Below are 15,236 nucleotides of genomic sequence, written 5' to 3' on the forward strand. Positions count from 1 at the left end.
CAGCCACACAGTTCAGTAGCACTACATACCTGGGTAGGGGTCTAGACACAGTGTCACCAAGTAAGGATGTATGTGTATGTGGATGGGTTGACATAAGGGTGCAGATTATACCTGCACCAGCAGGCCACTGGTCAATTTTGCATGGCCAATAACTGTTATACATACCTGTGGCATGTGTGCAACTGTACACCACATATGTCACAGCCATGGTGTCACCACACTGACATATCCTTGTGGAATATGACTGCAGACCATCCTCCTGCTGACACATGTATGCCTACAACACAAATGGATGACAGTATGGGGATAACAATTGTTATTGCCAACAGCTGAGATGCATCACAGCTGCATGGTTACACTACCTGACATGTATGCAGTACACATTACCCCTGACTTCATTCTACACTGCAGTACATTGCGGCACTCTATCACAGTCACCCTGTGCATCAGAACCATGTTAGCCTGTCCCTGCATCGATGTTATGGATGACAGGGATGTACCACAGGTATCATCATATGCACTGGGTGTGTGAAAGACATCTTAGCTGCATGGCTACACTACCTGAAATATATGTAGTAAACATTACCCCTGACTACATTCTACACTGCGGTATGTTGCGGCACTCCATTACAGTCACTGTGTGCATCAGAACCATAGTAGCCTGTCCATGCATCGATGTTATGGATGACAGGGATGTGGCACAGGTATCATCATATGCACAGGGTGTGTTGCAGGTGTGCCAGAGGCCAAGGGTGGTCCAAACATGTGTCACCATGTGTGTGGGTGAAGGGTGTAGTTCATTCATTGGGGTGTGGTGATGTGGTGTGTGTCGGTATGGGGTCACCCTAGGTGTGGTTGCATAGTGTGTGGGTATGCATGCACACAGTTCAGCCATGTGGCTGCCCTATACAAGTGATATTGGACAGCTGCAAACCATACCTGGCAGGGTGTGCAGTTTACTGCCTCCAGCCATGGAGACGCGGACTTTGCCTGCCAGGGGTTCCATGGGCACATGCAGGTACAGACCTTGAGGTGCTTCTCTTCCCTGATGATGACATATGTCTGCTGCGACCATTTCCCGCCTGGGACTGGCCAGGGCCACGTGCATGAGGCCTGCTGTGGTGTGGTCTGGGCAGCAGCCCCAGTGGTGTGCTGATGATGGTACTGCCACTACGGGAGTGGCTGGGCATCCTGGCATGTCCACGTTGACTGCCAGCTGCTGGTATCTCTGGCCTACGTCCACGATGCTGTCACACCACTCCAACCACATGTTCTAGCACAGACATACCACAGTCGAGGAGGCTAACCATCTCACTCCACCATCTATCCATGACCTCGGTATATTCACGGAAGGCACCAGTGAGTTAATGGAGGTTGCCACTTACAGCTGTGAAAGCAGACCTCTGCAGCCTCAGGCCCTGTCTGATGTGCATTTCCATACATGCCTGTACCTCCATTACGGCCTGAAACATGTTCCTGGTCATACCAGTTGTGGCGCCTCTGCCAGGAGCATGATGACCTGCGGTCCTCCCATGAGCACCACAGTATATCTGCTGATATGGTGGCCTTCCTGACATCCGGCTATGCTGACTGTGACCCAACACAATTGGCATGAAGACCATACTTTCCTGGTCATTGCCAGCAAGCGCCAATTGCCCCTCTGCTATGGCCACATGTGATGGGGTTTGTAGGGGCACTGTAACTGTGTGCAGGACTGGGGTGGCTAGAAGGGTGATGACACATGTTGGTGCAGTATCGGCCTCTGACAACTCCACCTGTGCCTCACCTGTACCATCATCATCATCGGTGTCTGTAGGGACACCTAGCTCAGCTTGCATGCAGGAGGGACCCTGACCCACCTCACCACCTGTGGGGGAAACAAATACACATGTTAAGACCTGTACAGCATTGCATAACAGTACACACACTCACACTGACAGCCACCTTACTACCTCACTTTCCCTTGGTTTACAGACAGTCCCACAGTCAGTTACATATGTTCCCCATCCTGCATGGCACTTGCTAATATACATGCATCACTACTGCCCATTAACATATCATTCCTCTACATGCCTACACATGTGGTTACAACACCTGACCTGTTAATCCATCATCTCCCTGACTTGGGTGAAGTAGGTTGTACATGGCCTCACTGCTGTCACCCTGTTTTACCCTGTGTATGGGCAGTAATGATGTACAAGGCCCCTATATGGTTGGGGCTGCAACATTTACTACATATGTCACATACCAGAGCATCATACTACAGTCTTGCTCAGTCCATGCCACATCTGCTTCACAAGAAACCCATCATGCAGACAACAGTACTACATGGATACACTCATTGATGTGCTGTGGTAATTCCCCATTGCATTTGTAGTGCTGCGTATGTGGGTAGCCGGTTACCTATCTGCTGCTGGCAATATGATGTGTATACCTGTATGTACTTCACCTCCCAATGCATGCTCCATGCTACAGATCTTGTTATGCTATCAGTTGTCCTGTGTTTACATATCTGACATGTATAGCACAATCCCAAGGGGAAGTACTGCCATGTGGTCAATCCCACTATCGCCTGTGCATACATGGACACACACACACACACACACACACACACACGCACACACATGCACACACACACACACACACACACACACACACACACACACACACACACACACACACACACACACAGACACACACACACACGTACACAGACATTGGACATGCATCGCCCACACTCCACTAGATTGCACTTACAAACACAATTGAGACACACACACACACACACACACACACACACACACACACACACACACACACACACACACACACACACACACACACACACACAGAAACACACACACATATACACCCCATACTCCTACATGTGGATTTCCACATTTGTACACACAGTCCTCCAATTACCTGTCTGTCAACATGCATTACATATGGTGCTCAACAGCATGCAGTGCAACTATAGTGACTTCATGCTAGCCACAGTATACATGTGTGTGAGGCATGGGCTGTGTTGGTAGGTGATGGCTCTTCCACCTGTTAACACTGCACCCATGTACAAAGTGTTACTGTGGACCTGTTCCACACCTTGCCTTGTACTGCACACCATACCTCACAGGTGTAAAAAACACTGATGCATCTGTAGTACTGTGTCAGTTATGTCAGCTCCAATGCTCACAGCCCCTATGATTTATAACAACTCATACCCGGGATGATATGTGAACAGCTATCAGTTGTGGATGCCTGATGTCTGCTTTACAGATCACAACATCAGCAGTGCATGTATGACCAGTACATGACTATTACACTGACAACCAGCGGACCTTACCATGGCTGTGGGGGGTGCCCTACACATGTCTCAGACCTCTGCATGGTTGCAAGGTCTACTCATGTGCACATCCCTTGGAGTGCACACACTGCTGTCATGAGTGCTGTGGGGTCAGGATTACATCTGCAACATTTACTTAACCTGATTGTGTGCAGCTGCAGCCATGGTGGTGTTACTGTAGGCCATGTGTCCTGCTACACTTCACATCCCTGTGGACACATTGCACATTGACAGGATGTTAGTTATCTTGCATGTGTCTGTTGTACCCTTCCAATACCCCAGCATGGTCTCTACTGTGATGCAGAGCATTTCACAGCAACAAAACATGAACATGTACAGCATGCAGTATGGGTAGGTGCGTTAGATGTGTGCATGGGATATCCCATAGCTATTACATGCCCAGTTTATCATCATGCATGAACATGAACCATACTCACCGGCTATGGGCTGCTGCCATGGAGGTATCCTGGAGGGACCTACATAGGAGTGTGAGAAAGCTGATGTCAGTAGCCACAGCTGTGGCATTCATAAAAGGTGAGTGCAGCATTACGTTACATCAACAGTAGAATTACACAATATTACAGCTTATACACAACTGTTTATTACTACTACACAGCAGCAGACTATGTATATGAAATCTCAGATTTGCATGATGCACCTGTACAGATGCAAATGCATACACAAGAGTAGGATACTGATGTGCCCTGGGGCCTTACCTGCATGCTCTTCAGTTGGTGTGTTGTTGGCACCCACCTCCAAGATGTGTCCTGCCAGGTGTTGATGCTGCAGGTGGCCAGGTGCCACAAGGCTGCTGAAAAGCTCCTCCATATGTGTGAGGGGTGGATGGGCAGGTTGCCCCCCTGTTGCGAGGTGGTCCCCCTTATGGCAGCTGCACACCGACGTACATGGCGAAGCAGGTCACTGCAATGATGCTGGACCTGCTCATAGCTGTGGTTATGCAGTCTGACATCATTAACCCTGTGGACTAGCTCATTCCACAGGGCAGTCCTCTCCTGCTAGTCGTGGGTTGTCCACCCAAACAGCAGTCCATAATGCTGTACTAGGTGGTCAATAATGATCCCTGTCTCAGTAGCACTGTATGCAGGAAGACAACTATGTGACATGTTTGCTGGAAGACATAAAGATAGAAACAGGTCTGAGCCACCCATACAGCAGGGTTACCATAGTTCTTAATACACATATTTGTCTTTCCTCACCATATGAACTACAAGAAAACATTCACAGACTGCAATTGTTATGGCAGCTGCTTACCTACCATTGGGACATATGTTGTATTCTACCAAGCTTTGTGCTATGTGCATGTGCCACACTTTGTGCAATGTCTTTGTAGCCATGCTCCCAGTGGGGACACTTAACTTTGCTGGCTTGTTACAGACTATTTCACCTGCATGCCATTGTCAGTACCACTATATATGTGTACAAATATACATCTATGTACATATATGTGTAGATATATGTTGTATGTTGTTGATATACTTATGTCTATATGAGTGTCTGTGTATCTGTACACATACATGTCACAATCTGCACCACACAGATATGTGGAGTGCATACAGACATCTGGTCTGCATTCTGTAACTGTCTTTCATTCATTCACAGCTGCACTGTTCAGCCTTGCTGCAACACAGACATGTGCCACATGTGAACACAGACTAACATTAGGGTGGTAAATATGGTGTGAGATTGCTGGATTACACACCCATGGCATTTGTGCATGCTACATTACACATTAACATGACTGTCCTGCAAGTGGTGTGCTCTGAAACCCATGTGTCTATCATGACGGCAGTATTTCCACCACCAGCTTTTGTCCACACTAACATAACATACACAGATATTATGGCTGACATCTTTGTCATTCATTGCTGATCTGCACAGTTGGCGGGTATGTCCCACTGCTTACACGGACAGACAGTATTGTCCAGAGCAGTTGTTCAGCAGGACATCATTACAGGGACAACTACAGATGGCACATCTCAAACATTCAACATCATATATCCTATTAATCTATACTACATTAAATTACATACAGTTATGTTTTACATACCTTTTATTCTTTGGATGGGTGTGATGCCTTCCCAGTTTTGGCTTGTAGGGATTTGTTTCCCACTGTGTGTGAGTTTTGTTTTAGCTTTTCTTTTTTTTCCCCTCTCTCTCTCTCTCTGTCTCTGTCTCTCTCCCTCTCTAGTAGAGTGATTGCGTTGGTTTGAATGAATTGCAGCATGGCTTTTGTAGGTGATGCACATGATCAGGTGATGGGCTCTGCACCAGTCAGTGTGCAACAGTTGCTGACTGCGTGCAGCCTGCTGTGTAGTGATTCAGTTAACCATTGTCATGGCAACCCAGTACTATATATTGCTTACTCATATGGGCGTTGTCCCTTCACCTTTTCAGTATGGAGGACATCCTTCCTATATGTGGGCAGCAGTGTTACAGATGGCAGGATGCAGTACCTATTACAGTGGGTCTTGCAGAAATAGGGCAACTACACAATCATAAGAAGTTCCAGACCTAGAGACAGCGTGAGTAGTGTTGTTATGTGCATTGTATATTGCTGGTCTTGCAGTGTTTGCATGTACATAGTAGTTTAGGATGGAATGCAGTCTGTCTGCATAGCTCTCAACAGTGGGCCTATCCACATGATGGCCAGTGGATTGTCTGTTTGCTTTTGCCTGTGCACCACACAGGTCTTGTCCTAGATATATCCCTGGCAATCTGTCTGTTACATGCTATCAGTAAATGGGTACTTCCATTTGTGTTCCTGATGTGTTATTCCTGCATAAGGGTATGTTGCAATGAATCCTGTAACACCAGCAATTTGCAGGGTGTGTAACATCAATATTACATGTATAGCCCTGTGTTCCTGTCTCTGTCTTCTACATATATGGCTGGCTTTGTCCTGCTGTGATACGGTTATGGGTTGTTCAGTATTGGCCTATCATTATTTACTGCTAGCATTTCTGCTATCATCCCAGTCATATCGTGGAGTCCCACAACATTTGTTGGTCAGGGTCCATACATGTGACAAATACATAGACATTAGCACAGGTAATAACTGTCCCCCTAGGCCTTGACTACGGGTGTAACTGGCGGCTGCTGAATTACATCTGTTATTGTTTATTGTTACCTATCTCAACAGGAAATCCTTTGTCTACAGTTGTATGACTTGATGGGCTTGGGCTGGACAGCATAGTATGTTCTATATCTGCACTGTCTACATCTAATGTTTTGTGTGGGCCTTGCATTCCTCACTGATTAAATAAGTCCAGATCTATGTGCTGTAAGTAATGGCATACATTATTGTAAAATACACCATTAAAGGTTGTCTGTGTATACATACCTGTGTGTCATCTAATGTCTTTTGAATAGTCAGTGGGTCTATGTGTAATGCAGTACTCCTCTTCAAGTATGAATGTCATTTAGTAGGTTATACAGCAAAACGATGTTGATATACTGATTTCACATGGAAAATAGAATGTGCTGCAGTGGGACTCGAACAGAGAATGCATGTGCATTAGGTGGATGCTCTGCCCACTACACTATTGCAGCTGTGCTTAATTTGTATATTTCTACCTTAATATCATACACATGCTCCCTTTCTCCAGCCCCCGAGCTCCACGTAGACAGCATCCATCCATTCTCCAGGTGCTAGCCCTGCCATACCACACCTCCACACATTTCCCTCTCTGCATGTCTCGGTACTCCTCCATTTTACTGTCTCGATGCAACCTTCTGCAGGATCTTCATCCGTTTAGTCCACGTATGTTCAAGCGTTCCCTTCAGCCTCCTCCGATACTGGTGGAAACATCATTGTGACCCACAAAGTTTGGTTCGTCCCACCAGGGACAGACCTGTTGTTGTGTTATGAGTAGACTTTGCTGGTCTACACTATTTCTCCCACTGGTAGCATCCTGCCAGGGGTTGAGAAGCAGTGGTTTGCTCACATACCAGACCAGCCTCATCTCCCGCTTCTGCAGATGAAGCACGTCCCCACAGCGTGCCCCATTTTCCATTCCTCTCTTCAGTATTATACAAGACTACTGTTCTCACAGTATGTGTGGACAGGCACTGTTCATTGATACTCAGACTGCTCAGAATACTGTGATTGAGCAATGTGCACATGTTTGCTGTTATTAATTTACATACTTACATACAATTCCTATACTGTTGACTGACTGTGCCGGATGATATGTTTGTGATAACAGCAGCTGATTGTGTATCTGCCATGCCTTCATGGTACACTCACTTGGACTATAGTGTGCAGAGAGGGTGGGAACCTGGGAGTGCTGATTATGTTGTTACTGGCCATGATGAGGGATGTGGGCTACAGTGTGCCTAAGGCACTGCAGGGGAAGTGTAGGTGGGTATGCGCTGGTGTGCACGAGGCTCAGACTTGCTGACCTCCGATTACTGCATCTTACACTGGGTTGGCCTCCACATTGCTTAACTAGTGTGGGCATTACTTACCACCACCCAAACAGGCATATTCCTGCTTACTGCCACATGCCCCCATGCTACTTCATGAACATGTTGGTATTATACATACTTAAGTCAGGTGTGCATGTCAGGTATGACTGTTCATGGAGGTCAGTGTAAGGTGAAGTGGGATTCCAGTTTAGCAGTTCTGGATAGGTTACACTCAGGTATTCAGGTTACATTTATTTATGCCATACCTGTGTTGTAGAGTATATGTGAATGGTGAAGGTGTAGGCGGGTAGGTGGAGGGGGGGACATTTTAACTGTATAATAGGCTTTGGACTGATTGGTGGGGCAGCAGTAGTGCAGGTTTGCAGGGTGTTGGGATATTTATGCGAGGAAAGACAGGTGGTGTTGGTGTCAGTAGTTGGTGTAGGGGTATGGAGTGTTAATTGGGGGGGTGGACTTCACCAGGTGGTGAGCAGGCGGTGATCCAAGTATCCTTGAGTTTTCCTTTCATGTGTTATTTACATGTGTCGTTTGGCACAGCTGCAGTAATACACCTGGGTTGGGGGTTCCAGATTCTGCCAATATATTTGTGTGGAGGGTATCACCTACTTGCGACTGTGAACATTACTAGGAATGAAACAGGGGTTGATAAGTAAGTGCTGTTATTGGGCCACACAGAGGGGCTGATAGTAGGGGACATGTCCAGGGATGTGCAGGATGATTGATGGGAAGGTCCAAAGCAGGCCATTTCTTCTACAGCGATAGCTGTGTATATACCCTGCATTTGGGTTAGGTCTGGACACTCACACCCCTGGGTGGGGGGTGAGGACAGCAATAATACCTTGTGATGCCAATTAGTTCGGCTTACATGCCTACAGTGGGGTGTTGTGACCATGTGTTTTTTGGATTCATTTAGTGGGTTTGCAACAACACATCTGGTTATACGGTCCTTTGCCATGTAAACTAGACATTGCTGCTGTGGGACTCATACCAGGCATGGCTGCTCGTTAGGTGTTAGATCTGCCCAATGCACAATATTGTTTACATCCCTGGGGCAGTCCACATAGAACCGCTCCAGCCAACACCTGCATGCCTAGGCCCATAACTACATACCCATAGTTCCAAACATGAACCTCCTCTTTGGCACTCTTCCTTACTCCGGGTGCAGGTCGGGTCTAAACACACCAGTACACACTGCCCACTCTCCACTTCTTGGGACCCATCATGTACATTGTCTCACCCCATGGGTGATCAGGCTTCCCCAACCTTGTAGTCCGGGTACATGCATGCCCTGCCGTAGGTTATCTGTGTAATGGCTGGAAGGCTGAATAGCCATAGAATTTTTGGCTTTTCTTGCAAGGGACAATCTTGTCTTTGTTTCAAGATTAGACATGGCAGGTCTCTCCCACTGGTAGTATCCTGCCTGTAGTCTGGGAAGTGGTAGTTTACTTTTATTGTGTGTTTGTATGTTTCACCTGTCTAGCTGGGGGGGGGGTTGATGCTATGTGTTACACATTTGTTGATTGGGCCCCTCACCGCCATTGGCACAGCCTATGAACATATGTAATCCTTAGCAGTTGTATCATAACCTAGCTATATATATATATATATATATATATATATATATATATATATATATATATATATATATATATATATATATATATATATATATATATATATATATATATATATATATATATATATATATATATATATATATATATATATATATATATATATATATATATATATATATATATATATATATATATATATATATATATATATATATATATATATATATATATATAGATATATATATATATATATATATATATATATATGGGTCTACTGCCTTCATTGAAGGTTGGGCGTCGGGCTGGCACCTCGGCACCATAGAAAATTGACTGCCAATCATTAGCGGACCAGAGTTCCGCTGTGGCGAATTCCTAACCGAAAAGCCAAAAGAAAAAATATATATATATATATATATATATATATATATATGTATATGGGTGTACTGCATTCTTTCGAATTTAGGTTTCAAAGAAACGTAAATTCGCAAACGGATTTACCCGAAAGTGCATTTCAATGAAAATGCACTTTTGCCTATCTCTATGAAAAAAAACAAACACTTTAAACAGTTTTATGCACTGTGCACCCCACAACCCCCTACTTTAATATTCTCACTCCGAGGTCATACTAAGTGGGGAAAAGAGAATGTTCCCTCATCCCCACTGTACCACAATCTCAGCAATACTCTGCTTAGTTGTACATCAACACTAAATGTTGATGTACAACTAAGTTCACATGCAAACTGCATGTTTTTATTTATTTAACTGATTTATTTTTTATTTTACTTACTTATTTACGCGAAAGTGCATTTTCGGTAAAACGCACTTTCGCGTAAATACACATGGACATTTACATTTCGATGAAACATAAATTCATCAGAAGACAGTAGATCCATATATATATATATAAAAAAAAACATGCTTCTGGAGCATTTCTCCCCGTGCCTCCGCTGAAAACAGGATCTGTGGAACCTAGTCGGACTTTCCCGGTCAACAAATGTTAAATAAATAAAATAAATATATATATATATATATATATATATATATATATATATATATATATATATATATATATTTGCTCTCTCTCTCTCTCTCTCTATATATATATATATATATATATATATATATATATATAAAAAACAACATGTGGCTGTATGGGTGGCTGCATATGTATATATCTATATGTGGGTATTTATATATGTCTATGTATGTATACATTTGTACTACAGAGAGGGAGAAGTATATCTCCATGTAGTTATGGGTATATATACACACACATGCCTCTACATATTTAGATACATATCCTATCATGTTGCCTGTTATTGCTGGGTACTCTTTCGTGTGCATACCGGCCAACCTTGTGTGCCACATATGCTTTGCGATACCTACAACTAAATCCGTTAGTTTATACAGGGTCACACATGAAATCTATTGCTAGTACCAGCTAATCTCCTATGCTAGACAGCCAGAACATTGGGTATACAACTTTCATCTACACCCAGAGTTACATAGGTACCCATGGCTATGTGCATGGACTATGGCATGTGCCAGACCTAGGATACTTGGGTCAAGACAACATAAAGGATGGGTACTGAGGGGGTGAGTGTGGAGGAGGGGCAATGTGTAGTGGTGTGGTAGCTACGGGCCGGTAACCAGGGTTGAGATGGTGGCTGCATGTGTGCAGCGGGTGGGGGGAAGCAGACCTGTGGGTAATGCATGTATGGCTCATGGACGGCCTTGGTTGCATGGGCCTGTACTGCTTGGGCCGCTTACTGGGTGGGGGAGAGGGGGATGTGATGTCAACGTGTGGAACATGACCAAGGGCTAGTTTAAATCCCTATTTCAATGACACACGTACATTACATTGAACTTGGTAGTGTTTTGCAGGGCAGTTGTGTTTGTCTGGGCAGGAGGTATGCCAATTTGTACATGACGTATATAGTTCGGGGCCTGTCAAGGCCTTCCACGGTGCATGTGGACATGTATGGGTCTGTTAATCTACCATTGCTATCTACAGATTCCTGGCCATATATGCCTCAGTGGGTGTATGTATTTGCTTACATATTTCTAACTATGTCCATATATACCTATGGGGACATTTCTCTGCATACATATGTGTAACTTGCTGTGTATATGTGGACGTATGGATGTTGACATATATATGTTATTGATAATTGCATGTATATCTGTTCATATATTTGTGTATGTATATATATAGATATATATATATATATATATATATATATATATATATATGGATAGTTTTATATATGTATATATATATATATATATATATATATATATATATATATATATATATGTATATATATATATATATATATATATATATATATATATATATACTTGAAAAAGCCCAGCACTACAGCAGGGTGAAAGCGCTTGTATTTTGTTTTGTTTTAAAAATTAAATAGTTTATAGCCTGTTCCAGTGTGCCCAGACCATTTACTTTTTTCTGAGTTTATTGGTTTTGTATGGTCTGAGTGTTTAGCCATTTTTTCATTATGTATATATATGTGACTACATCTATAGATACGTTGTATCCATTTAGATAGTAATATATTTGCACGCACAGGTCCATCTAGCTGTAGGTATACATTCTCTGTGCTGTTGCATGACTGAACTGGATGATATGTTTCTGATGTCAACTTTATTTGTATCTGTCATAGCTTAGTGGTAATTCCCTATGTCTATGGTGTGCATGGTTTTTAGTTCAAGCCTTGCAGGAGCTGTTTATTTTGTTGCTGGGCAGAACATGGGCCATTGGGTACTGAGTGATTACCGCACATTAAAATGGTTGTACGCGGGTATGCGCTGGTTTGCGTGGAACTAAGCACTGCTAACCTCTGGTTACAGTTTCTAACACTCAGTTAGCTTCTACTTTGCTTAATCTGTGTAAGTAATGCTTACCCCTGTGCAAATGCACTTACACACGCTTACTAGTGCTTATATTTGAACGTAGAGCTCGCACATCAGCATTTGAGAAAATATACTGCCAATCATTAGCGGACCGGAGTTCCGCTGTGGTGACCTCTAACTGGGAAAAGCCAAAAGACAAACAACAACAACAACAACAACTATTGCTTATATATGCTTACTACTGCTTATTTGTGCTTACACCTGCTTACTAGTGCCTTATTAATACAGTTGTGCAGTTCACATTTAATGTTATTTAGTAGGTTATACAGGAAATATACAAGAAAAAAAATAATTTCATATACAGATTTCACATGGAGAATGGTATGTGCTGCAGTGGGACTCAAACTGGGAATGCCTGCTCATTTGGCAGACTACACTATTTCTGTGCTGCTTCATTTTCACATATCTTCCTTGTTATCCTCTTTGGCCTTTTCATCTGCTTTATCTGTAGCTAAGCGATGGGCACACCCGAGCACCTATGGTTAGCTATACTCAGATTTATGATAAATATGATGGGTTTTCTTCGGTTTATTTATATGTACTGTTGCTGTTGTACACATGGGGGACTGTTGGTGGGGATATGCGGACACCTATGAGCAGCCTTGCTCATTTATTTCCACTTTCTGCTGTTCTACTTTGCAGGGGCATGTTTATTCTGAGTGTTCTGCTCTCAGACACATCTCCTGCACTCGTACATGCTCCATGCATGCCTAGGAGTTCATGCAATGTGCCTTCATTAATATGCATGGTGCCCTGCCATCCTGCTCCTAAGCGTCCGCTTCCATGCAGGACTAGACTAGTCCTGCACTGAAGATTAGTAAATCCAGGGGAATGTTTTTCATTGTGTAGATGGGCTTGTTATCATTGTGATACATTAGGGAAATGATTTCAGTTCTTAGAGCCCCTACATATTCCATGAAATTATATAAGATATGAAAATAACTGCAACACATATTTAACAGAGTATGCATTCAAAGTGCCACCTTTCAGTGTATTCATTTTGTTTAAACATACTGCTGTGAAGCATTCCAACAAGTGGTTTTACTGTCTTAACAGAAAGTCATATATTAGTGAGAAGAACAATTCAAAAATATTTTCAACATATTATTCGGCTATGAATTTTATCACTACAGCATGGAATGTTGACAACAGGATTTATTTCTCTTTTGTAGTTGTCATAGAATTTTGAATGTAGGACTGAAATGAGAAAAAAAAGAATATTTAGTTTTACACTTGATGCACCATTTCTGTAATTTCTAAGGAAGTCAATTACTCTTTGCCCAAAGTGTGCATCATGACATTACATGTACTGGCAGCTATTTTTCTCAGTCGTGTACATGTGTTAACCCTTCTTTAATTTAAGCACTAATTTTAAGATCCATGGTTGACCTTACAAGGAGACTCAGTACTTCCTTTAAATATGTAATGAAACATTTTGTATTCCTCATTTTTTGAGTGAATTTATAGAAATTTTATCAGAGATATAAATTTATAGAAATTTTATCAGAGATATGTAAGCTATTTTCAAATGCTGCAATCACGATGACCATAATTGTTTAGATTTAGTTGCAGAAGGCAGACCTTACAATCCAATGTCCATATGTCATATGTGTGTGCAAGAAAGATGCAATGTAGATAATTTCAGGCTTATACCTTCTGTGACATCCCTAATCTGGGCCAGTAATCAAGGAGCCGGAATCCCCACTACTGACATTGTTGAGGGATGTTCACTTGGAACAAAGATAGGTGCACACAGTATTTCCAGATGCGGCTCTCTGCACACTTTCTCTTAAGAGCACACAGGGAACACAATCAGTTTGTGATCTGAATTTCCCTGTCTGTCTCTGTCCAGACCCCAATAAGATTCCACACTGACACAGCTATAGAGTTGAGTTTTCAGCTGAGTGTCCCAAGCCAAGTCCTCTACCACTTTCTCTGTGAAACCAGTCCTCTGTGTCCCTGTTACAAGTAGCTGACACACACACTCTTTGAGGTTTGGTTTTCACACACCTGGGAAAGACTGGCACAGATTTACTAGCTATGCCCCTCTCCCCAGACTGCCACCAGTACACTCCAAAGCCAGCTACTCTAAGGTTCTTACAAGGGTACCCAATTATACTGAGTGACATTAATACTAATACAAATGGTAGTGTTTGACCAGTGCAGTAAGGCGTCCGGTAGTGGCCACAGTGTCAACAAATAAATAAAGGTACTCTCAGAGGTTAAAACAATCAATAAAAGATCAGCCACTATGAAAGTTTTAAATATATTTAATAATAAATAAAAGAACATGAAAATATTAAATATCCACTTACAATAAACACCCGAGTTTCAATCACAGGAAATATTAAAATAACACAGATGAATACATTCACACAGATAGAGAAAAACAGTATTTAACTAAGCTCACTATATTTTCCTAACTCATCTAAAGAATTACTATTCCATGGTTACTTACTAAAGCAAGGCAAGATGAAGTAGGTGAGTGGTTTTCCTTCTTTGTCAGGTTTCAAAAATAGACTGTTTTGAGACATCATTAAAGCTGGATTACAGAATGACATCACATGCATCTGGTCATCTTACTTCTGGTTCTCAGACTACCCCACTTTACTAGAAACTGAACCAGAATCTTGCACATATGTGTTACCATACACACAGACAGAGCTTTGCTAAAATGTGTTATAACATCTGGAAGCCATACAACCATTTCAATGTCTCCATCCTTCCAGGGTAGCAATTAGTTCACTGCTAAGGATAATACAGCAAGATTCCTAGTCCTTGTTTTCACAGACATTTTGTCTCTGGCTGCAATCAGAACTGTTGGGTGCAATCTTTATGGCTTAAAGTGGGTAATTTAATTTCAGGATATTTTTATACAAGTTAGCTGGGGCTGAGCTTAACCTCTTCTCTTCCAGTATCCTCTGTTAGAATAT

General features: G+C 42.7%; 1 protein-coding gene across 1 annotated transcript in view; it reads left to right on the plus strand.

The window, feature by feature from the left end:
* LOC122801335 (integumentary mucin C.1-like) overlaps positions 1-15,236 on the plus strand; it is a 742,183-nt gene that overhangs the window by 138,155 nt on the left and 588,792 nt on the right. The gene's annotated exons all lie outside the window — the stretch shown is intronic.

This window comes from Protopterus annectens, chromosome 4.part1, assembly GCF_019279795.1.
Source record: "Protopterus annectens isolate FY-2018-M chromosome 4.part1, PAN1.0, whole genome shotgun sequence".
NCBI classification, from domain to species: domain Eukaryota; kingdom Metazoa; phylum Chordata; order Ceratodontiformes; family Protopteridae; genus Protopterus; species Protopterus annectens.